This window comes from Neofelis nebulosa, chromosome 4 (genome assembly GCF_028018385.1).
Source record: "Neofelis nebulosa isolate mNeoNeb1 chromosome 4, mNeoNeb1.pri, whole genome shotgun sequence".
NCBI classification, from domain to species: Eukaryota; Metazoa; Chordata; class Mammalia; order Carnivora; family Felidae; genus Neofelis; species Neofelis nebulosa.
In genome coordinates this window covers 93,914,580-93,937,473 of record NC_080785.1, presented here as the reverse complement: position 1 = coordinate 93,937,473, position 22,894 = coordinate 93,914,580, and the positions used below count along the sequence as shown (strand labels likewise).

Below are 22,894 nucleotides of genomic sequence, written 5' to 3'. Positions count from 1 at the left end.
CAGCCCATGTCAAATACCTAAGAATGGCCTTTTTGTTGTTGTTGTCACGAGGCCTAAATGAAACAGCGGAGGGTATACTGAGTGAGAATTCAGGGTCTAAAGTTTGCTTAGGTCTTTAATGAAAATGTGCGTAAGATATCACTTTTCTGTAAGCTTTTCCAAGCCAAATCTGTCCTTCATTCGGTTCCACAGATTTGTACCCAGACACTTCAGGAAAGAATTTTACAAGGCATCATCTACTGAGGCTCAGTGCCGTTTTATTCATGCAGATGATTTCTTTCTTTTTCTTTTCTTTTTTTTTTTTTTTTTTTAAAGCTTATTTATTTCAGAGAGGGAGAATGACAGTGAGCGAGCAGGGGAGGGGCAGAGAGGGAGAGAAAGAATCCCAAGCAGGCTCTGCACTGTCAGGGCAGTTTGGCTTGGGGCTTGACCTCAAGAACTGTGAGATCATGACCCGAGCAGAGATAAGGAGTCGGACACTCAAGCAACTGAGCCACCCAGGTGCCCCCGTGCAGCTGGTTTCTTATAGTAACACTGGTACCTACACTTCCACACCACTTCCTTCTGTCCTTTCTCTTCGCTTTAAGAATTTAGAAATGTCCAGCTCCATAGTGATATCTCTATATAATGTCCATGGTTTTATTCCAAATATTTATTTTCTGGGTCTCATATTTTCTACTGTTCTTTACTCACTTGGGATATAATGAAAGCTTTCGTTCCATCCTGATAAATCTACTCGCTCTTCGCTGCTACACTTTCTGCCCCAAGCATACACATTCAAGGCTCTCTGTTAAAACCCCGTCATTTCCCACGGCCTTGTCTCATTCAATGATTCCTGCTAATATCAGTAGACCAAAGTAACTGTACATAAGCAGGATTTAACCTTTCAACAATATGCTTCAAGACTAAGATTTATTTAGAAATTAATTACCAATGGCTTGGAAAAACTAAAGCAGAAAACAAATATGGTGTTTTTAAGTCAGTCCTCTAATAACACTAATTTATCTCCCAAGCCCACACCTGTTTTTAGAGAAACTTAATTTTATGTTTATTTTTGAGAGAGAGAGAGAGAGAGAGAGAGAGAGAGAGAGAATCCCAAACAGGCTCCATGCTGTCAGCGCAGAGCCCAATGCAGGGCTCAATCTCACAAACCATGAGATCATGACCTGAGCTGAAATCAAGAGTTGGGTGCTTAACGGACTGAGCCACCGAGGCGCCCATAGAAAAACTTAATTCTCTAAGTGATTTTGGCCTGGGTTATGATCTTGTGGTTCATGGGATCAGGCTCCACACAGGATTCTGGGATTCTCTCTCTCTCTCCCTCTCTCTGCCCCTCCCCCCAAATAAATAAAATTTTTTAAAAAAAGAAAAAAAAGAAATATTAGATTTAAAGATGGCTGGATAAATGCATACTGATGTTCTTGTACTTTATGAGGCAAACCAAAACATATACCGAGAAATTGAATCTGCATGGGCACTACAAAATTTTAAAATTGTCCTTGATAATTTCCGAAAATTCAAAGTTTGCCAGGAATATAGCACGTCTACTTTATTTACTCCACAAATACGTCTTGAGCACCCAAACCGTGTCAGGCCTTCCTCTGAGCACTGAGCTTATTTTCTAAAGTAAGGGGACAGAAGATAAACAAAAAAGCATTGTAATTTTAAACTGGGAGTGGTCAGGATGACCTCCCTGAGAAGGTGGAGCAAAGACCAGCAGAAAGCAAGGCAGGTAGAGGGAAGGATAAAGGGTAACATCCCGAGGTGGGGTGAAGTTGGCCGCGTAGGCATCCAGACAGGTCACTGGCTTTCAGCTTTGCCGGAGCTAAGTAACAGAGCTGGAGACCAACATGAGAGGGTAAGAGAGAAGAAGGGGCAGAGGATCTTACAGGCCACTGTAAAGACTTTGATGAGATAGGAAGACTGGAAAGTTTTCGCTAGGCGAGAAACCTGATTCAACTGAAGCTTTAAGAGGCTCTCTAACTGAACCACAGAAGCAGGAAGACCAATTCGCGGGTAACGGCAACGATTCAGGCAAGAGGCGACGCATTGACTTGGGAGACTACAGTGGTAGCAGCGGGGGTGGTAAGAATCGATTGGTTCTAACTACAGAGCCAAAAGCATTTGTTGATGGACTGGATATGGGGCGGGGGAGCGGCAGGGGGGATAAAGGAAGGACTAAAGGAGAACTTTCAGAATTACAGCCTGGGGAAATGGAAGGATGGAGTTGCTATTTGCTGCAATGGAGAAGACAGTCTCAGCGCAACTTTGAGGAAGAACATCAGTTTAGTTTGGACACGTAAAGTATGAGATGCGTATTAATATCCACACTGACAGTGATAATTATTAAAGTAAATAGTAAAGTACGTTAAGTCAGGAGTTCAGAGGAGAGGTCTGAGCTAGATACAGAAATCTGAGAGTTGATAGCATATAGATGGAAGTTAAAACCATGCAAGAGAACAGAAATTTGAATATTCTCCCTTCTTTCCATAAAAGATGGAGAAAAAACAAAGTGCCTTTATTTGTAGAATAGAAAATAATTAAGGGGGGGGGGTCCTCTTTAAGTCCACTAAAAGTTCCCATGTTGTTAAATAATAAGCACTGACCACCTACAAAATGTAAAATACCAAGGACATTTAAAAGGATTCAAAGGGCAATGCAAGAGTCCCCATGCTCTTAGCAGAATCTCCATCTAGTTGAGGAGACAGATAGATAGATAATAGAAGGGAATGACTGAAGAGAAAGAAAGGAAGGAAATCAATGTACCCTTGACAATAACCATGCCCCTGGGTGGTGCCAGGTCCGGGGGAAGATGAGTCAGCTGGAGACTGTCAAGGACTTGACAACGTATATTTGTTCTTCCATAGATCACAGGTTGGCAAAATGGCAGCATGCCACGGAGTAGCCAGTCTTGTCAGGTAGTTCATGCTGTTAGCTCAGTACCTCTGCAGGGATTGACACCTTGGTAGCCAGTTATGTCACCAGCACTGGCTGAGTCAGATGGCTGGCATGTTACAGCTACATCTTACCACTGTTCCAAAAAAAAAAAAAAAATATATCTGTCTCAAGTTGGGCTCTGGCAAACAAGAACATTCTTTCACTTGTCCTGTCTTTTTCAGAAACTGCTATCTGGGCCCCGAATGAGTGGAACAACAAGGTGTCTATAGCTACCTTCCACAGCCTCTCTCCAAATTCTGATTCTCCTCCAATAGGTCTCTTCTGGTGCTCAGATATTACAGCTTTTCTCCCTCTCTCAGCTTCAGCTCTAACTTCTATACTCAAATATTTCTTTTTTTTTTCAATATATGAAATTTATTGTCAAATTGATTTCCATACAACACCCAGTGCTCATCCCAAAAGGTGCCCTCCTCAATACCCATCACCCACCCTCCTCTCCCTCCTACCCCCCATCAACCCTCAGTTTGTTCTCAGTTTTTAGGAGTCTCTTATGCTTTGGCTCTCTCCCACTCTAACTTTTTTTTTTTTTTTTTTTTTTTAATTTCTTACGCAGCTCCTCTACAAACAGCTTTATTTTAATCTTCTAGGTCACAGAAGCTATACATAATCCCATTTCCCTTCACGAGTCACACGGAGTCATTTCCACAGGTGTAAGACTGCTTTTTCTGGTTGCTGACTACCCACCATTTTCCAGAACATTTAGCTTTCCTTAAAAATCACAAGAGATCAGTAATAAAATACCTGGTGGTTATTATGGAGTTACCACTATTTTTCCCAATTTGGACTTCATTAGTACTGTCAACCATCAATATATGGTAATTCAGAGAACCATGCTGCTCCTAAGTACCTCACATTCTCATGAATATTTCAAGCTTCCTCTTAGAGATGCGCCTCCAGTTTTAGCAACGATGGCGATGGCGTCAACAGTCACATTACTATCTAGACAGATGACATCTGCTGGAGATGAAGATGTGACCGCCAGTCAAGCTGTGAGCCGGACCTGGCCAGTCGGAGGCTCGCTGCCCCCTTCCCCGGCCTTGGCATGTGCACTCTGCTTGCCTTCCCCCCTCCCAGAAGCTGCTCCTAAGATACAGCCTTGAAACAGAAACGTGGTGCCGAGGCTATCTGGACTGGGTATATGACTGACTGAACTCACTCAGGGCCTCTACATCAACTTTGCAGATCCTGGAGGGCGGGTGAGAGAAGCCACTGTCTTGCAGGTGCTCAAGACAGCCTTGTAAGTAAGCTCCTTTGCTCCTGAAGACGCCACTACCAATGTGAAGTGGTCTGCCTCTTCTTTCTTTGCTCTCTCCCTGCCTTACACATATAGGGGCCAGTTTCAGATTACACCCAGGAAGCTCCTGAGGAAGTCGTGAACCAACAAAGTCCCTCAATTAAGAAACCTGAAATATTTAGCAATGCATTGGAAGACCTCTCTGCACCGGTACTTACTGCAAGCAGTATTCAAATAGAAGCTTTCAGTTCTCAGAACAGAACCATGGTCTTATTGATCTAGATGTGAAAATCAGTACCATCCCAAGGCAGGGAGTTCACTGATCTGCCAGGAGTCACAGGAAAGTAGCTACAAGAGTTCACTTCTTTTTTCTTTAAAAAAATTTTTTTTAATGTTTATTTATTTTTGAGAGAGACAAAGCATGAACAGGGGAGGGGCAGACAGACAGGGAGACATGGAATCTGAAGCAGGTTCCAGGCTCTGAGCTGTCAGCACAGAGCCAGACGTGGGGCTTGAACCCACAAACCATGAGCTCATGACCTGAGCCGAAGCTGGATGCTTAACCAACTGAGCCACCCAGGCGTCCCAAGAGTTCACTTCTTTTAGAGACTACCTGTCTTCATCTCAATGACTAGAACTAAGAATGTGTTCATGGCACATTCTCCATAGGCCTCCCCAAACTTACATTCTCTATACAGGAAGACAGAAGCTAAACTCAAGTAGCCAGCTGATGAGGAGACAGCAAAGCTAAGGTGGCTATCCAGGGGCGAACTGGGTTTCTCTTCATTCAAAAGCACAAGACTCCTTCCATGGAAGAGGAGAGAGAAGGGTTCCCACAAGTGTCCCATCCTGTACTCACTGCTCCTGCAGGGGCTCCATAGCTGGCAAAAGTGGCGCACCAAGTGTAATGCCGGGGAGATAAAACATCAACTGCCCCTGGAGGTATCCAAGGCCAATTTCCTAATTCACAAACCAGAGCAAGTCAGTAAGAAGAAGTGCCATTCACATCTTCACCCAACAGGCAAAAGTTACGTTATCTCCTACACTTGTTTTTGTTTGTTTTTATAATCAGACATATTTCTTATTCTGTCCAGAAAATTTATTTTTTGCTGAGAAAATCCTGATTATAAAAATGAACATTTTTTTTTTTTTAAGTTTTTTAAATTTTTTAATTTTTTATTATTTTTTAAAGTTTATTTATGTATTTTGAGAGACAGAGTGAGAGCATGTGCATGTGAGCAGGTAAGATGTCAGCACAGAGCCTGATGTGGAACTCAATCTCAGAAACTGTGAGATCATGACCTGAGCCAAAATCAAGAGACGGACACTTAACTGACTGAGCCACCCAGATGCCCCCTTATTTCTTATTTGGAAGTCCTTGCTAGTGGTATGGCTTTGGACAAGTCACTTAATTTCTCCAAATTTCAGTTTCCTTATTTGTGTTAAGTAACATTACTATTAGTAAGTTCCCTTCTTTTTTTTTTTTTTTGCTTCAAATTTTTATTTTATTTAAATTCTAGTTATTACACATATAGTATAATATTGGTTTCAGGGGTAGAATTCAGTGATTCGTCACTTACATACAACACCTAATGCTCATCATTAAGTGCCCTCCTTAATACCCTTCACCCATTTAGACCATCCCCCATCAACCCTCAGTTTGCTCTCTATAGTCTCTTCTGGTTTGCTTCCTTCCCTTTTTTTTCCTTCCCATATGTTCATCTGTTTTGTTTGTTAAATTTCACACATGAGTGAAATCATAAGGCATTTGTCTTTCTCTGACTTATTCTGCTTAGCATAATACTCTCTAGCTCCATGCACGTCATTACAAATGGCAAGATTTCATTCTTTTTAATGGCTGAGTAATATTCCATTGCATATATATATACCACATCTTTATCCATTCATCAGTCGACAGACATTTGGGCTCTTTCTCCTATACTTTGATATACAAAGATGGCACACAGTTCCTAAAATAATTATTAATCTTTATCATGGATGAAGGTCTGCTTGGTGCACATGGTATATAAGGAAAGTCAATGGCAACATTTTGATGCCTGGATTAAAAAAACAAAACAAAACAGTACCCTTTTCTTTTTTCATCAGACTTCTTAGGTGGTCACATAGGAAATTCAAGATATCAGCATGTCAGACTCACCTGTGCTTCAGGAAACAAAACACACACACACACACACACACACCACTAATTTATAAGACTCAATGCAACCACAGGCTAATACAGCCAGAAAACAGAATCACAACCTCATAATAAGAATGGGCTCAGAGCGTGTTACAGAGGCAGAGGATATCACCAAAGTAGTAGGATCTCCATAAGCTCACAAGGTTTGAAAAGCTCAAAAAAGGTTTGAAACCAGCTCTATTATTTCCTCTCAAATAATTTAATAAGAGACAAGCAATTACAAAGTCAAAAAGAAAATTATAAGAAAGACTTAAACATACATATATTGATGTATAACATACACTACCTGTAAATATTTCAAAAATGTCTCAGGTAGGAAAAATGAACCAATAATAACCCATAAGATCTTGTGTACAGCATTATTATGAAGACAATATGTTAAATTTGATTCTGCTGTGAGCTCCATTTTCCAAACTGATTGATGACCATGTCATTCCCTTAATATCTCTTATTGGACTCTTCCACAGTTTTCCCAATCACCACTCATTCACATTACTCTAGTAATTCAGACTCGCTCATCTACAAAACATCCTCCATGCTGGTATCATGCTAGTTTTTTAAAAATGAAAACCTGAATGAACCATTTCATCCCTCTATTCAAAACTCCTTTTCTCTCACACCCAGGGCTCTAGCCATACAGACGTATTTTAAGTTCCCTGTACAGGAGGAGGTTTCACCATCTATACCTTTTCCTTCATGCTCCCTCTTCCTAGAGAGCCTTTTCTTCCAAGCACTTCAACAACAGCAATAATAAGCCTATTCATTGCTCAAGGAAGCTTAAGTACCACTTCCTCAAAGAAACCTTCTGAATCCAATTGGATAACATACATGCCACATATCTTTAATGGCACCTCAAATCTTTCATATACATTTCACATATTGCTTACATGTCTTTTTCTCAGTACTATACCAAAAGCTCCCAGAAGACCTGTCTATATTCTTCGCAGGCAGGGAAATGCCTGGCCACATGTTAGGCATTAGATTTGTTTGCTCAATTCATGAATTACAAATATCATCATATAAAAGTATGGGATCTGGGTATTTGTTAACCAAAATGAAGCAAGTCTACACATGTCTGGCATTTCAATATATGATATTGAATGAGCCAAGAATATTCCATCTTTAATGAACTATAACTGACAAAACAATTAATCAAAATGCCCCACATTAATTAATTTGGTCATCTCTTTTTCCAATGTATTTTGAATGCTATTTACTGAAATCATTCCAAAACTCTGCTCCAAAGCTCCGCTGATAGGCTCATAAGTGGCTGCCAGGATTTCTGATGCCGGGCATCAGAACCCAGGACACATGGCTGTTGCGAACCAGTACAAACCAGGCTTCTCAGCCCAGTACCACAGGTGCCCCAGGCTGGCCTCTCTGGCCCTTTCTCATCTTAACATTAACAAGTGGAGTTGCTTTTACTTTTTCCAACACCATAAACACAGAGAATGATTTTCTGGGGGGACAGTGTGCCTTAAATATTCACAACCCAAAGATCTGAGTTCCTCTCACAGGATCCCTTGGTAAGTCAGACCCTTAACTGAAACAGGAAAGAGGTTCTGTTGAAGCAAAGCCAAGAAAAGCAGAATGGTGCTTCTCTCAAAGATGAAATCGTAAACGTGTAAACAAAACCAAAGGTCTCTACAATCTACAAAAAACTGCATGTGTAACATGAATTGATAAGTGTCTTTTAAGCTCAAAGAAATATATATTTAACACCCATATATAAAAGAATGTATTACCAAAGATACCAGGATTGGTAAACTGTCAGAGAAATACTCCCAGAGAGGCTGGGAAAGAGGTTTCCATTAAAGACACAGGAAATATCTCGTTAAATAAGCAGCACAGATGGACACAGAGGGACGGGCAGAGTTTTGGCTGGATCTGTCCATCTAGAAGGCATTCCAGGCAGAACACGAGCAGACACCAAAGTTGGAAAGGCCAGGAGTCCAGTTGGGGCAGTGGGCTCATGGTGGAAGGGTGGCACTACAGTCAAATCATGACAGCCCAGATCTCCAGAACATGGACATCAGTGGCACCAACAATCTTGAAGGATGGAGATACTCGGTCAAAATACCCAGCAATTGGCTTAAAGAGCAAAAACTCTCTTTTGCCTAAATTTAAGTAGTTTCCACATGTAAGAAAGAAGGCAATTCCATGAACATAATTCTAATTTGACTGATGACAGGCAATCTCTATTGAGCTAGAGAGTCAAAAAGCCACAAGAATGTGAACTTAACTATTTGCGAGTTTATTATTATTCACCTACCATATCCCAATCATAACTGAGAAGCAAAGCCTGGAAATAAATAATGGGTATTTTTTAAACTGTAGGAACATTTTTGAACCATAGAATTCACGAACTGATTCTTCCTTATTTTTACAAATGATAATTACCAAGAAAGAGAAGTTATATCCCTGAGCTAACCCAAGGGCTTCCTCCATTCTAGGAAGAAACTCCACTTGCTAACAGAAACTATGAGGCGGCCACTCTAGGCAATGTTCCCATGCTGTTAAACACAACATTAAAGCTGGGAAACCAGTAACAAGCTTTAAGTTCCCTTTCAGAGACAGGTGAAATTAAACCTTAAATTTTAAAGTCATCTTGAAACCACTGTCTTTCTCCTAACTAAAAGCAAAGATTCGTCCAGCAAGTTTGCACCTGCTCGCCGCTGAGAAAAGGGAAAGAAAACAATGGATTATTTTATCCCAAGGAGCATTACTACCTTGTATGAGTTTTGGACAATAAGCCCATCATGTTGAAATATTGTATTTTCATATATGCAGAAATCTTATGTAGTATAACAGAAAAACAATTAGGCTGTGAATCAGGAAGGTGAGAGAATTTGGTGGCAGTTAAGTCTTGAAAACCACTGAACAGGGGCGCCTGGGTGGCTCAGTCGGTTAAGCGTCCAACTTCAGCTCAGGTCACGATCTCACGGTCTGCGAGTTCGAGCCCCACGTCGGGCTCTGGGCTGATGGCTCAGAGCCTGGAGCCTGCTTCCAATTCTGTGTCTCCCTCTCTCTCTGCCCCTCCCCCGTTCATGCTGTGTCTCTCTCTGTCTCAAAAATAAATAAACGTTAAAAAAAAAAAAAATCACTGAACATCTGTGGCCCTCCACAGGCCCACCTCTAAACTGAGAGGGTTGAATCATGACCTCTGAAATGCCATTTCAAAAAATTTAATTTCAGATAGTGGAGATGTATAGCTGCTGCTTCATATCCAGGGAAGCAGTGAGGCGGAGTGGCACGGAAGAGGCTCTGTGGGCAGGCCTACTGGAGTGCCCAAATCTACGCTCACTCAGTACTAGCTGGATGGCCTTCAGTGAACGCTTCCTTTTTGCTCAAGAAGGGATAATATTTACCTCTGCAATATGCTGGAAGGGTTAGAATGTACGTAATGCACCTGGCACATTATAGGCACTAAATAAAGGTGGACGTTAAGTCCCTGGCCAGTGATGAAAGTCCTGATGGCAAACGGTAATCCACTTGACAACACAGTTTCCTAAAACTCAGCGTGGAGAATGGCAGGGATTGAGTGCCAGTCCTTTGCAAAGGGTGAGCACATAAATACTGGAGGACTCATAGGAAGGAAGGATAAAAGCAGGGAGCTGATGATAAGCAGCAGAGGCTTAGAGTCCTGCACGTCATAATGACAACCAGGAACACAACAGCATGGGATACAGGGAAGAGGACAGATTTTCAGCGAGAGAGAGGACTACTGGTGAAACAACACAAAACAAAACAAACCATAATGAATTACTGCGATGATTTCATAACCGAAATAAAGCAGAGAGCTGGCTACAGTCTATGAGTCTCACTAAATAGCGGGTCTTGGCAATACACAAGCCCTATTTCCTTTGCCTGTCTGCAATCCTTACTCAGGGTTCAGATGATCCTGCCCGTGGCTCCTGCCCATCTCATTTGCCCCACCCCACCTCACTGTCTCCTAGGTTTACTGCACTCCACACGGCTCCTCTTCTACCCCTGTAACATGCTAAGTCCATTTTTCCTTTAGTTCCTTTGCCCTGTTATGTCTGCCTGGAAACGTCCACCAGATCTTCCCATGCTGCCTCATTCCACACACTCAGGTCTCGCCAAACTGTCAATTCCTCAAGGAAGTCTTCCGCGTCCACCGTATCTAAATTTCCCTCCACCCCCCCACATCCCAGTCACACCCTACCCCGTTAACTTGCAGTATTTTTTCTGGCATTTATCATTATCTAGAATTGTCATTTTTGTTTACATGTTTATCGTTTCTCCACCAAAATGGAAGGCCCGCGAGGGCAGGAAGCTGACCTAAATTCTTCAGCACTCAATCCCCCAACACCTTAAACCAAAATGTGGCACAGAGATGATGCAGGATCAGATATATTCATCTGATGAACTTGTTCAAAGAATAAACTCCGATGATTAAAACTGCCATCCTTCTGTGAACATAAGGAAAAGTCCATTTTTATGAAAATACAAAATATATACGTATGCATATGTTGTACAGTACACTTTTTCACTTTATGAGCATGAATCCATACATAAAGCAAAGGTACTGTAAGTTTTGTTTTTCGAGATCCTGCTTTTAGAAAGAGAGGGTGGATGAGTAGATGGTATATAGATGGGAATTATCTTTCAGAACCCTTCTCAACAATGACTGTGAGGTAAACAAACCGAACTAATTCCAGTATATTTGAGATCAGACCCGTTACTTTGTTACCTTGCTAAACTTATCCCAACTATTACTGAGTCAAGTGATGAATTCAGTGATTCCATCTGTGAAACAGAAGACAAATGACATGGTGAATAACTGGTGCAGTAATGGGATGGTAAAGGAAAAGTTCCACAATGTTAACCCGTATTTGGACGAAAGGGGGGGGGGGGATCTTTCTAGAAAATCCTAAACAAAAATAAGCATGCTGCTGAGATTTCAAAATATGGCCGGATACCACGAGTGGGCAAAGCAGTGAAATGAAACTGTGGCCAGAACACTCATAACTTGCGCTTTTTCCATTTTGTTCTGCTTGAAACACAGATTTTTTTTTTTTTTTAATGAATAAAAGAGGTCAATGATCGACCTTGTCTGTATAACCCACGCATCACCCCAGTCACCATTCTTGGTGACTCTGGAGGGCCCATGGCGCCAGCACGGGGCGGGACCCCACCGAGGGCTCCTCGGGGTCCGCAGGGTGAAGGAATGGAGACTCACAACCTGTATCCATCCCCCGAATCCCAGCCCAAGCAGTGGAACGAGGTGGGGCTCGGCATTCGGCAACTTCACTTTTGCATCCTTTATAAACACAGCCCGCCTAGCCCCTCCTCCTCCCCGGAGGACCGCACAGCGCTCAGCAAACACCCGAACGCCCGGGCTCTGGCCTCCGTTCACGGGTCTCCCCTGAGCCCCGGGCAAGTCATCTGATCCCGGGTGACTCAGTTTTCCAATCTGTCAAATAGGGTGACGAGAAACCCAGCCTACCTCATCGGGTGGTTTCGGGCCGGCAGCCCCAGGCTGGCCCGGGGACAGCGGTTCCGCGGTTGAGCCCGCGGAAGCCCTAGCGGGCGGAGGGGCGGGGCGTGGCGGGGCGGGGACGGGGGACCAAGCCCAGCAGGCGACGCGCAGCCCACCGCCCGCAGCCAGCAGCCCCCGGACCTCCTGTTGTACCGGGCCCGTGACGTCAACACGCTGACGTCGACGCACAGAAGCCCATCTCGCCCGAGGGACCAAAGACTGGGCTGGGGCCCGCCTGCCTCCCGTAACAGAGCCAGCGATTGGTGAATGGGTCTATCGATCATTTGCCGCCCAGTAAGCAACGCCGGAAGGCGGGAGAGGGCGGGCTCGCCTCGCCCGTGTAGAGGGTGGGAATCTGAAATTCGGTCTCTGAGAGCTGCGGGCTGGTTGGACTTGCCCGAGTGTTGTCCCTTGCCGTTTTATTAAGAGGCTGCTTTCCCGTTATTGGCGATTCTGCTTCTTCCGTTTTCCTCCTGTCTCTTGGTGGGGATTTAGGTTCCGGCTCGTGGAAAATAGTCGTGGCCTGGATTTCAGGGCCCCTGGCACCTCGCACTGAGCTCTCCAGGAATTAAAAAGTAGGACCTTACATTGCTCTGTTCAAGTGTCACCTCCACCCTGAATTCTCAGGCCCCCAGACTTATTTAGGAGACCTTTTCTCTGTGCTCCTGTCGCATATCTAACACTTGGATCTTAATAGTAGCCACATTTAATTATATTTGTATGTTTGGCCAGGAGACTGAGCATCTTTTAATTATTGTTATTTTTCAAATTACTTTTAAGTTTAAATTGAACTTTTTACCAATAGATGCTACAGGTATAACGTTCAAATATTTAAAGATGTAGAAGGCTACAGAGTGAAAATTCTTCCACTACTAGTTCCTCGGGCACTCAGTTCACCTATTGGAGGCAACCAGTGTTACTCGGTGAATATTCTTCCAGAGACATTCTAAGTGCTATTATTAATTTTAAGTTACACCGAATAATAAATGGAAACATTACAAATTAGAATAAAATCCTTTTCAGGCATTAATTACAAACCCAGTCCCTATAGGATGACCCCTAGTTCCTATACATTTTGTGTAGGTATTTTTTTCCAATCAACATTCTTTTAAACTATTGCACGTTAGTCCTCAGAACCAATAGTCCAGAACCAATAGAAGCAATTTATGACTTCCTTACCCTTCGATATGTAATTCCTTTCTTTTCGTTTTTCTATCAGAAGCATCGCTACCTTCAACATAAGTCGAACCTATACCCAAGCGTTTTCTAGGGTAGAAATACTAGCAAGTGAATGTATTGGATAGAGAATGCACACTTTAAATCTTCATAGTAGATCCCCTTCATTTGTCCTTTTAAGTAGCTGTTACAACTTACGGTCCTACCGGTAATATATGAGCAACTCTTTCCCTGCATCCTTGCTAAAATTAAAAAAAAAGATTAAAAAAATTTTCTGAATTGATGAGTATAAGAAAAATTTTGCAGGATGACACGTGTGCAAAAGAAGTGCAGTCATCACGTGTCCATGTCTTGGTAACAAAGTGAATGAACTTCTGTAACCATTCCCTAGCCCAAGATTTTAAAAGTTCACCAGGAACATAGACTCTCTCCTCATCCTCGTCTTGGTCATTGCTCTCCTACACACAAATCGCCACGATTCTGAATTTTACCACCAAAATTAGTTTTGCCTGCCTGAACACTTGTAAATGGACAAAGATAGTGTGTACTCTCATGTGGCCCTTTTTGCTCAGTAATATATTTGTAACATTGATCCATATTCAAGAATGTAGTAGTTTATTTTTTGTGTATACTTCCAAGATGTCTCCATTTATTCTGATACTGCTTGACGTTAGGTGTTTGCACATAGTTACATGTTTGGTTTGGGTATATCCCTAGGAGTAATCTTACTATGGCACTGGATGTGCATATGTCCACTGTTGGTGGACATTGCCAAGTAGTTTTTTGGTTTACCAATTTACAACACACTGGCAGAGAATGAAAATCCCTGTTGCTCTTCATCTTTGCCAACACTTGATATTCTCAGTTTTCTTTTGTGCTCATCCTTTTTTCTTTGTTTTTTGTTGTTGTTGTTGTTGTTGTTGTTGTTTTCAATTTTATTGAGGCAAACTGAATATACAAAAGGTTCCATCTATATATGTCCCCTTGCCTTTGTTGTTGTTCTAGCTAAGAGCACATAGCATGAGATCTACCTTCTCAACAGGTTTTGTGTTAAAAATTTTTTAAATGTCTATTTTATTTTTGAGAGAGAGAAAGACAGAGTGTGAACAGGAGAGGAGCAGAGAGAGAGGGAAACATGGAATCTGAAGCAGGTTCCAGGCTCTGAGCTGTCAGCACAGAGCCCAATGCGGGGCTCGAACCCACGAACCGTGAGATCATGACATGAGCCAAAGTCGGACGCTGAACCGACTGAGCCACCCAGGCGCCCCGCTTCTCAACAAGTTTTTAAGTGTACAGCACCTTGTTGTTAACTGTAGGCTCTATGTCATATGGGAGAGCTCTAGAATTTATTCATCTTGTATATAACCATAACTGTATAATCATTACAAAATTCCTCACTTTCTCCTGGCAACCACCATTCTAATCTCTGCATCTATGAGTTTGACTATTCTAGATTCTTCATATAAGTGGAATCATGCAGCATTTGTTCTTCTGTGACTGACTTATTTCCAGGCATAATGTTTTCCGTGGCAATGCGATGTCTTCTGTTCCTCACACCAAACCTCATGAAAGCCCCAAGCTGGTCTGGTCTTCAGTGTCTGCCCTGAGGGTAATCATCATGAGGGGACCACAAGCAGGTAAGAGGTGCTACAGTGACTCTGAGTCACCTTTTGTTCCTTTCTTTGTGCATCCCCACTCAGACCTCACTTCAGATGTCCCCAGACCTGGAACCTGAACCCGAAAACTTCTCTGCCCCCTCCAGGTTCAGGCTCTGGGGATCCATGTTTGCCTAGATGGCCAGGATATGTTTTGGCCCTGGATTTTGTATTCCAGAAATCCCTAGGAATGGTCTGAGCAAGACAGATGCTATACAGAAAAGGTGATGCTTGAACTAAGTAAAACAGTGTCAGAGGAAGATGTCTCTGATTGTGCGACTGGTCTATCCCATGCCTTTTAAGCAATTAGAACTAGATAATGCGATCATTTGTTACCCAATTAAATTTGGAAGGCCAGAAATGCATGGATTAGCGCTTTTGCTTCAAAGCAGTTGTTACTTAGATAAAAGGACACTTAAAATGAAAAATAAGTTCCGATACAAATGAAGAGGTATACATAATATTCGCTTCTACTTTTTAAACACTTGAAAAATGAGTCCATCCATGATGTCACACAGGGTAGGATTTCCTTCTTTTTTCAAGGCTGAAAAACATTCTCCCAACAAAGGAAAGCCCTGGATCAGATGGCTTCACTGGTGAATTCTATCAAACATTTAAAGGCTTAGCACTAATCCTTCTCAAACTTTTCTGAAAACTTAAAGAGAAGCAGTAGTTTGCTTGGTACAAGGCCTCATCGTACAAGGCCCACATTACACTGCTCCCAAAACCACAAAAACACACTACAAGATAAGAAAATTGAAGGTCCATATTTCTGATGAACATGGATGCAAAAGTCTGTAAAAACAAAAAAACCTAGATGCAAAAATTTGTGACAAAAGTTCTAGCAATCAGAATTCAACAGCATATTAAGAGGATCATATACTGTGATCAAATAGAATTTATTCCTGGGATGCCAGAATGCAAATCAATAAACATGATATACCACATGAACAGAATGAAGCATAAAAATCATATGATTATCTCAGTAAATGCAGAAAATGTACTTGATAAAATTCAACATCACTTCATGTTAAAAACTCTCAAATCAGGTATAGAAAGAATGTACCTCAATGTAATGAAGTCCATATATGACAAGCCCACAGCTAACCTCATGCTGAGTGGTAAAAAATTAAAAACTTTCCACTAAGATCAGGAACAAGACAGAGGGGCCCTTTCTCACCACTTCTGTTCAACTTAATACTGGAAGTCCTAGCCAGAACAGTTAGACAAGACAAAGAAATAAAAGGCATCCAAACTTGAAAAGAAGTAAATTGTCTCTGTTTGCAGATAATATGAACCGTATATATAAAACTCTAATGATTACACACACATATGTACATAGGCACACACACACACACACACACACACACACACACACACACACACACCTGTTAGAATGAATAAGTGAATCCAGAAAAGTTGCAGGATATAAAATCAACATGCAAAAATCAGTTGCATTTCCATACACTAACGGTGAACTACTCAAAAAGGAAATTAGGAAAATGTTCTCAGTTACATTAGCATCAAAACCAAAATATGTCAGAGGTGAATAATTTGTACACCGAAAACGATAATACACTGATAAAACAAATTAAAGGAAATATAGAGAAGTGGAAAACACCTTGCGTTCATGGATTGGAAGCGTTAATATCATTAAAATGTCCATACTACCAAAGCAATCTGCATATTCAGTGCTATTCCCATCAAAATTCCAAGGGCGTTTTATGCAGAAATGGAAAAATAGTCCTAAAATTTATGTGGAAGAGCAAAAGACCTAGAATAGCCAATGCAAAGAACAAAGCTGGAGGCATCACACTTCCTGATTTCAAAATATATTACAAAGCAGCCATAGTTGAAATAGTATGATACTGGCATAAAAACAGACTCAGACTAATAGAGCATAATAGAGAGCCTGGAAATAAACCCACATGTATATAGGGAACTAATCTTCAACAATGGTGTCAAGAATACAGAATGGGAAAAAGGTCATCTCTTCAACCAATGGGGTTGAGAAAACTAGATATCCACATGTAAAATATGAAAATAACCCCCTACCTTACAGCATACACAAAAACCAACCCAAAATGGATTAAAGCTTTAAACATAAGACCTAAAACTGTAAAAACTCTGGAGGAAAATGGTAAAAATTTCATGATGTTAGTGTTGGCAATAATTTCATGAATATATGGATATGGCATCAAAAGCACAGGAAACCAAAGCAAAAGAAGATGAGTGGGACTACATCAGACTAAAGTTTCCTTCAGTAAAGGGAGAAAGCAGGATGGAAAGGCAGCCTAAAAACTGAGGAAAATATTTTCACACCACATGTCTGATAAGATATTAATTCCCCCCACTTCCTAAAATATATATAAGGAACTTGTACAAATATTTAACAAAGAAAACAAGAACAAACACAAATAGCCCCATTTAAAAATAGGCAAAGGACTTGATGGAGGTTTTTTTGTGATGTTGTACATTCTGATGCATATGTAAGGTATCACATTGTTGATTTAATTTTCATTTCCCGGATGATAAAGAATTTAGCATTGTTTCATATGTTTGTATGCCATTTGGATATTCTCTTTTGTGAAATTCCTGTTCAAGTCCTTTGCCCATTTTAAAATTAGGCTATCCATCTCTTATTGATTTCTGAGAGGTTTTTCTATACTTTAGATATGACTTCTATGTCAGTTTTATGTGTTGTGTGTATTTTTCTTATTCTGTGGCTTACTTTATTATTACAAAATGAATCTCTGACTTACTAGAATGTACTACAAGTTAATACTTTTCTAGTTTCTGGACAATGCAAGGACTTTAGAACATTAATTTCATTTACCCAACTCCTGATTTGAGTGCTTGTTGTCATGTATTTTAATTTTATTAAATTTAAAAACCCAACAAAATAGTATTTTGCTTTATATAGAGAAATTTAGATATACCCATATATGTGTATATATATACATATTTATTTATTTACATATATATATATATATATATATATATATATTATGCATATGCACTTTACTTTGCCTTCTAGTACTTTTTGCTTTTCTGGGATTACATTTGAAATTATTTCATTCTTTGTTAGAGTATACTTGCTGGTGATAAAAATCTCTACTAGGCTATCTAAGGTGAGATACCTAAGCTCTCTCTCCTGGCTATTTTGGTTACTCTAAGATGCAACTGTTTTCTTTTCAAACTTGTGTTTATCCTTGGTAGGAAGTTGGTCCGATACCAAATAGTCAATTATAGCTCAAAATGGATCGAGCATGTTGACAGGTGTGAATAATATTATTTTGGTGTTCCTTAGCCTAGAATAGTGCCATGCACCACAAGAAAAATATTTGGGATGACATTGGTGACAATGGTGGAGCAGGCAGCTCCAATAACCTACTCCTCCATAGAAACATTAAAAAATTAAGCAAACGCTATTGGAATAAACTCTCTGAGAAGTCTGGAAAACAGATAAAAGTTTACAGCAACAAGCATGTGCTGAATCAAGGAAGGGGCAACTTTGAATAATAAAATAGTTTTGGGTGCTTTTAGTTGCCGTTGACCAGGCCCCTCCAGGCTCTGTAGTGGTGTTGAAGATGGCAGCCTGTGTTCCCAGTCGGTGACCCTGGTCCCTGGGTAGGGAAGGAACTAAGCAGAAACAAAAGGTATCCAAATTGGAAAGGAAGAAGTAAAACTATAGGTATTCAAAGATGGTATAGCCCTATATGTAGAAAATACAAAGAATGTTTTAAAAACCCTACTAGAGCTAATAAATGAACTTCACAAAGTTGCAGGTACAACATCAACACAAAAAATCAGGTATGTTTCTATACACCGGAAGTAAAAATATGAAAGTAGAATTAAGAAAGGAATTCTATTTATACAAACATAGAAAAAAACTAGGAATGAATTTAACCAATGAGGTGAAAGATTTATACACTGGAAACCATAAGACATTGCTGAAAGAAATTTCAGAACTCAGTAAATGGAATGACATCTCATGTTCATAGATTGAAAACTTAATGTTGTTAAGATGGCAGTACTTCTCACAGCCATCTACAGATTCAATACAATCTCTACCAAATGTCAATAGTGTTTTTTCCAGAAAGGGAAAAGCTAATCTCCCAATTCACATAGAATTTCAAGGGGCCCAGACAGACAAGTCAATCTTGAAAAAGGACAATGTTGGAGAATCCATACTTTTTGGTTTTAAAACTTACAACAAGGCTACCATAGGGGCGCCTGGGTGGCTCAATCAGTTGAGTGTCTAACTCTTGATTTTGAGTCAGGTCATGATCTCACAGTTGGTGGGTTCAAGCCCTATATCCAGCTCCTTGCCGAGTGTGGAGCCTGCTTGGGATTGTCTCTCTCTCTCTCTTCCTCTTTCTCTGCCCTTCCCCTGCTTGTGTGCTCTCTCTCTCAAAATAAATTAAAAAAACTTAATAAAAGACTATAATAATCAAGACAGTGTGATACTAGAATAGAGATGTATAATCAATAGAATAGAATTGAGAGTCCAGAAATAAACTCAAACATCTATAACGAAGTGATTTTCAAAAAAGATGCTAAGACCATTCAATAGGGTAAATAATAGTCTTTTCAACAAATCATGCTGGGACAACTGGACATACATATGCAAAAGAGTAGAATTGGACCCCTACATCAATGGTAGATATAGATATAGATAGATGATATATAGATAGTAGGCAGATGTAATATCTCAAAAGGAGCAAGTAGTCTAAAGATAAGAGATAAAACCATAAAACTCTTTGAAGAAAACATAGGGGTAAATTTCTATGTCCTTGGATTTAGCAGTGGATTCTTAGCTTTGACAACAAAAGTATGAAAAACAACAAAAGTAAATACATTGGACTTCATCAAAATTAAACACTTTTGTGCCTGAAAGAACAATAGAGAAGAAAGCGAAAACCCCAGAATGGGAAAAAAAATATTTGCAAATAATGTATCTGATAAGAATCTAGTATCCAGATTATATAAAGAACCCTCATGACTCAGCAACAAAAGACAACCAAATGAAAAAATAGGCAAAGGACTTGAATAGACATTTATTCAAAGAAGATACATACTAGGCCAATGAGACGTGAAAAGACTCTCAACATCCATCATTAGTTATTAGGGAAATGAAAATCAAAACACAGTGAAGTACCACTTCACACCTACAAGAATGGCAAACAAAACAAACAAAACAACTCCCCCAATGAAAATGGAAAATAAAAGTATTAGCAAGGATGTGGAAAAATTGGAACCCTTGTCCATTGTTGATGGGAATGTAAAATGATGCAGTTTTTGTGAAAAACAGTTTGGCATTCCTCAAAAAGTTATAGTGTGACCCAACATTTCTACTTTTAGGTGTAGACACAAAATAATAATTAAGAAAGATAATAAATACATGCACATGCATGTTCACCACAGCACTATTCACTATGGCCAAGAGATAGAAATAGCTTGGGGCACCTGGGTGGCTCAGTCAGTTAAGCGTCTGACTCTTGATTTCCTCTCAGGCCATGATCTCACAACTGGTGAGATTAAGCCCTGTGTCAGGTTCTGTGCTGGCAGTGCAGAGCCTGCTTGGGATTCTCTCTCTCTCTCCCCCTCTTTCTCTGACCCTCCTGTGCTCGCTCTCTCTCTTTCTCCCTCTCTCTCTCAAAATAAATAAAATAAACTTAAAAAAAAGAGGTGGAAACAGCTCAAACATCTATCAATGGATGAATGGATAAACAAAATTTGGTGTATATGTATGCAATGGAATATTATTTAGCCATAAAAAGGAATAAGGTACTGAAACATGATACAATGTGAATGAAACAAAAGATCCTGTATGATACCATACAGACACAAAAGATCAGGTGTTAATATGATACCATTTATATGAAATTTCCACAATTGGTAAATCGATAGAGAGAATGTACATTTATGCTTATTAGGGGAGGAGGAGTAGAATAGGAACAAGTGCTTGAGGAAATAAGAGGAAAATGAGAGATTTTCCGTTGGGGTGATGACCGTGTTTTAGAACTTTATAGAGACGGTGGTTGCACAACATTTGAAATGCATCAAATAAAAGCCACGGAATTGTTAACTTTAAAATGGTAATTTTATGTTATGTGAACTTTTCTTTGGTTCAATAATTAACAATTTAGTAATCTGTCTCCATCCCAAAGAAAAATGTTTAAATGAGTTTTCTTTTCTTTCCCAGACTTCCATGGATTTGAGGTAGTGGGGAAACCTGTAGCTATTTTAAATATGGAAGAATTATCTAAATCACATGGAACATATTTACACTGTTCTACTTAAGCTATGTAAGTGTAAAAATAGAAGTTAATGCAGAAAATTCTACCATTATATGCCCAACTCTTCTGCCCCTCCCCCTCCAGCTTTGCATTTGGCTAGCTATACCTTTTTTCTGTCCCAGATCAGGTACTTAGAAATATTTGTTGAATGATGACACGATGAATAAGCATTTTACAATGCTCATGCAAATACAATGCTCTCATCTAAACTGTCCTCTATACTGTCACTATGAGTGACACTATGAGTTAGTCTCTATGAGATGTGATGAAAGCCTGTAGGCTTGCAATAGTTATGTTTATAATGGAAATCAGTAATATTCATTAGTGTGGATTGAAAAGTAAGCAATGAATATGTATGTAAGCTATTAAAAAGATAAAATAGACAAAATCTGACTATTGTCTTTGGAAAAATAAGAATAGAGAAGGGAGGATTGGTCGGAGAATTTTACCATTAACTTAAATTAGAAATTCAGGAGGAAAGTTGGATTGCGCAGGCTCTGTGTTATAAACTCCCCTTTGAACATTTTGTGTTTGAAATAGGTGTGGTTCATTTTGAATTGTGTGTCTAGTAGGCATCTAGATTATAAACTTAAAGAGTTTAGGATAGACACTTCAGGTTGTTATCACTCAAGGAGAATACAGATTGAGAAAGGAGGAGAACCCAGGACAGAATCCTAGGGAATATCATCATTTAAGGAGTAGGTGGAAGCAGAAGAGACTAAAAGGAAACTTAGACACAGTGAACTCAAAGCTCAGAAAAGTGCCAGGAGAAGAGTCATGAGTGACTAGAGAAAACCATGTCTTGAAAATGATGGAGTGGTAAAGATTTAAGTCAAAGTCAGCAAGAATTAAGAGAATACAGAATATACCGTTCAAATCAGTGTTTGTTTTCTTTGGGTAAATACCCAAAGTCGTGGCATTACTGGATCATAGAGTTTTTCTTGTTTTAATTTCTTTTAGGAATCTCCATACTTGTCCATAGTAGATACACCACTGTACCTTCCAATCAACAGTGCAAAAGGATTTTTTTTCTCCACATCCTCACCAACACTTGTTATTTCTTGGCTTTTTGATTCTAGCCATTCTGACGGATGTAAGGTGATATCTCATCGTGGTTTTGATTTGCATTTTCCTGATGGTTAGTGATGCTGAGCATCTTTTCATGTGTCTGTTAGCCATTTGTAGGTCTTTTTTGGGAAAAAAATGTCTATTCAGGCCCTCTACCCATTTTTAATCACATTATTTGCTTCTTTGGTGTTGAGTTAGGTAAGTTCTTCACATACTTTTGATACTAACCCCTTATTGGATATATCATTTGCATATATATACAGATGCCCATTCAGTAAGTTGCCTTTTCATTTTGCTGATGGTTTCCTTCACTGTGCAAAAGCTTTTTGTTTTAGTGTAGTCCCAATAGTTTATGTTTGCTTTTGTGTTCCTTGCCTGAGGAGACATACGTAGAAAAAAATGTTGCTAAGACCTATGTCAAAGAGATGACTGCCCAAATTTTCTTGGAGGAGTTATATGGTTTCAGGTCTTACATTTAAGTATCTAATCCATTTTATTTTTTTGTATGGTGTAAGAAAGTGGTCCAGTTTAGGGGTGCCTGGGTGGCTCAGTTGGTTAAGCATCCAACTTCCGCTCAGGTCATGATCTCACAGTTTGTGAGTTCGAGCCCCGTGTCAGGCTCTGTGCTGACAGCTCAGAGACTGGCACTTACTTCAGATTCTGTATCCCTCACTCTGCCCCTCCCCCACTCATGTTCTGTTGCTCTCTGTCTCTCTCTCACTCAAAAATAAATAAACATGAAAAAAGTTAACAAAAAAAAGTGGTCCAGTTTAATTCTTTTGCATGTAGCTGTTTGGT

General features: G+C 40.1%; 1 protein-coding gene and 1 long non-coding RNA gene across 5 annotated transcripts in view; one reads left to right on the top strand and one right to left on the bottom strand.

The window, feature by feature from the left end:
- LOC131509559 (STARD3 N-terminal-like protein) overlaps positions 1-12,081 on the bottom strand; it is a 55,630-nt gene extending 43,549 nt beyond the window's left edge. For 2 of the 4 annotated variants that reach the window (XM_058725438.1, XM_058725437.1), the window contains exons 1-2: positions 11,863-12,081; positions 2,767-3,031 (exon numbers count right to left, since the gene is read on the bottom strand). The gene's annotated coding sequence lies outside the window, so the exon portion shown is untranslated. The remainder of the gene's footprint in view (positions 1-2,766; positions 3,032-11,862) is intronic. The other 2 variants (XM_058725439.1, XM_058725436.1) reach the window with 2 other exon arrangements.
- Positions 12,082-12,246: 165 nt separating this feature from the next.
- LOC131509562 (uncharacterized) overlaps positions 12,247-22,894 on the top strand; it is a 117,209-nt gene continuing 106,561 nt past the window's right edge. Inside the window, exons 1-2 of the long non-coding RNA XR_009260573.1 lie at positions 12,247-12,470; positions 14,584-14,708. This is a non-coding gene — a long non-coding RNA (uncharacterized LOC131509562). The remainder of the gene's footprint in view (positions 12,471-14,583; positions 14,709-22,894) is intronic.